This window comes from Colobus angolensis, unplaced genomic scaffold (assembly GCF_000951035.1).
Source record: "Colobus angolensis palliatus isolate OR3802 unplaced genomic scaffold, Cang.pa_1.0 Scaffold75, whole genome shotgun sequence".
Classification (NCBI taxonomy): domain Eukaryota; kingdom Metazoa; phylum Chordata; class Mammalia; order Primates; family Cercopithecidae; genus Colobus; species Colobus angolensis.
The window spans coordinates 8,332,595-8,334,870 of NW_012121265.1; the positions used below are offsets into that span (position 1 = coordinate 8,332,595).

At 58.7% G+C, this 2,276-nt stretch overlaps 1 protein-coding gene across 3 annotated transcripts in view; it reads right to left on the reverse strand.

Annotated features, from left to right (window-relative positions):
• PDCD4 (programmed cell death 4 (neoplastic transformation inhibitor)) overlaps positions 1 to 771 on the reverse strand; it is a 27,519-nt gene extending 26,748 nt beyond the window's left edge. For all 3 annotated transcript variants that reach the window (XM_011927878.1, XM_011927876.1, XM_011927877.1), the window contains exon 1: positions 552 to 771. The gene's annotated coding sequence lies outside the window, so the exon portion shown is untranslated. The remainder of the gene's footprint in view (positions 1 to 551) is intronic.
• Between the last annotated feature and the right edge of the window lie 1,505 nt (positions 772 to 2,276).

Consider the following 2,276-nt stretch of genomic DNA (forward strand, 5'->3'; position numbering starts at 1 on the left):
ACCCCCGAAGTCCCCAGCCCGGGTCGGCCCCCGGAAGGGACGGGGCCGGGAACGGGGCTCCGGGGTCACGCCGAGCAGTGGGCCGCATCTTCAGAGAATTCCCAGGGAGGGCAGGGGGCGGGGAGGGCGCCAATCTTCCTCACAGGATTTCAGTCCAGCCGGAAACACGCCTTCCAATCCCGGCCCCTGAATTCAACCTCCGCCAGAGGGGGAGGTGGGTTGAGGGAGGCCTTCGAGGGCAAGCGCCCCGCGCGCCCCTCTCAGTGGGAAGAGGGCTCCGGGAGGGGGCGGGCCCGCGCCGCCACGCTCCAGACTGGGCCCAGAAAGAGGGAACCGGGCCGGCTGCCCGCAGTCCGGGGCGTTGGGGCGGGCGCGGCTGGACCTATGGGAGCTACGAGGAGGCAGCCGGGACCCCGCACCGCTGGCCCGGACCTGACAGGGCCGCGGCCCCCACGCCCCCGCCCCCTCCCATCGTGCGGCTGCCTCCGAGGGGGGATGGGGGAGAGGGCAGAGTCTTCCCGAGCGTGTGAGCCGCGCCTACTGGTACTGACCCCTCAGGCCCCCGCCGTTGCTCGCCGAGGTCCCTGGTCAGCCGGCCCCGACCCCGCTCTTCTGGCTCTGCCGCCGCCTCGGAGAGTCTCTGGCCCCTCTCGCTCTGTTTTTGTTTTCTTCTACCCAGTAACACGGGGGCGAGAGGGCGGCGCTTATTGGCCGAGGCCGGGTGGTCGGCTGGCCAATCGTGGCGGTGGAGCCGGAGCTGAGGCGGAAAAGGGAGAGGAGTGAAACGTGGAAAGTTGGGGAGGGGCGCGGAGGGCGCATGCGCGTGTGGTTCCTGGGGCTGGCTGGACCGGGAGCGGAGCGGGAAGCCTGGGTGGGGGTATGTTGGGAAGCGTGGCGAGATGGGAGCGTCGGGACAAGGGTAGTGCTGGGGAATGGGAACGAGGATGAAGCTGCCTAGTCCCAGCTCACCCATTCTCCTCACAGGGCGTTCTGCAAACTGGGCTGAAGCAAAGGTTTTGAGCTTCCTGATATCGCGGCCTCCATTTCTAGACACTCCTTAGGCGAACACTCCAAGTGATCAGCCTGTCCGATTCCTCCTCCCTCTGGCCCCTGCTTTCTCCATGGCTTCTAGTTTCTGCAGATCCCATGCTAAGAAGTTTCTCTCAGCGAATCCCCTCAAACCTTTGAGATAGAAATAATTCCCATTTCACAGATAGAAAACAGGCTCCAAAACTCTTTGAAGTCCCTTTGCTAATCATGACTCGCCAAGCCTCTGGCGTTCAAACGCACTAATTCCGAACTCCAGTGCTGGGAATCTCAGCCATGGCTACAATTTCTGTATTGAAACTTCCACCTCCCCTCACTGTTCTCTCTGACTTTTCCTCTTGGCTGCATTCGTTTTGCCTGGTCCTATCCTTATTCTTTCAACGTCACGGTCCCCTGAGGGTGATAACCAGAACCTTATGCTTCCTCTGTGCTCCGAGGAGGGGACTTAGCCACTACCTCTGATAAGATTTTTCACTTGTCTGATGGGCAGCACCTGAATGATTGCTTGGTCTCTCCAGAACCCAACTGCCTCATCCCGCACAGGCCAGCGCCTTCCCTTGGCTGCCCAGTCACCCTGCCTGGGAATCATCTCTAATGTTGCTATTTCTCTGCACACACACACGCGCACTTACACACACACACACAAACCTTCACTGGCTTCCCACTGCCTCTCTTGAGTGTCAGCGCCACCATTGTTCGTTCAAGGCTCCACGATGTGACTTCAAGACTTTCAAGCTGTGTCTTCACACATATCCCTATATGCCTCCTCACCCCCTGGTAATTCTTTATATATCACCTTGAAATGTCTCTCTTCTCATCTCCTGTCTCTGCCTGGTGCAATCCTTCTGTGCCTCATGGCCCTCCCTGGTGCTTTTTTATTTTGTTGTTGTTGTTGTTTTATTTAATTGAGGCAGGGGCTTGCCCTGTAGCGCAGGAGAATGCAGTGGCATGATCACAGCTCACTGCTGCCTCGACCTCCCTCAGCCTCCCTGGTTCAAGCGATCCTCTCACCTCAGCCTCCTGAGTAACTGGGACTACAGGTGCCCCTCACTATGCCCAGCTAATTTTTGTATTTTCTGTATACAGGAGGTTTCATCATGTTGTCCAGGCTGGTCTTGAACTCCTGGGCTCAAGCAATCAGCCCACCTGTGCCTCCCAAAGCGTCGAGATTACAAGCATGAGCCACCATTCCTGGACGCTGGTAGTTTTTCTGGAGCCTCGTGATTTGA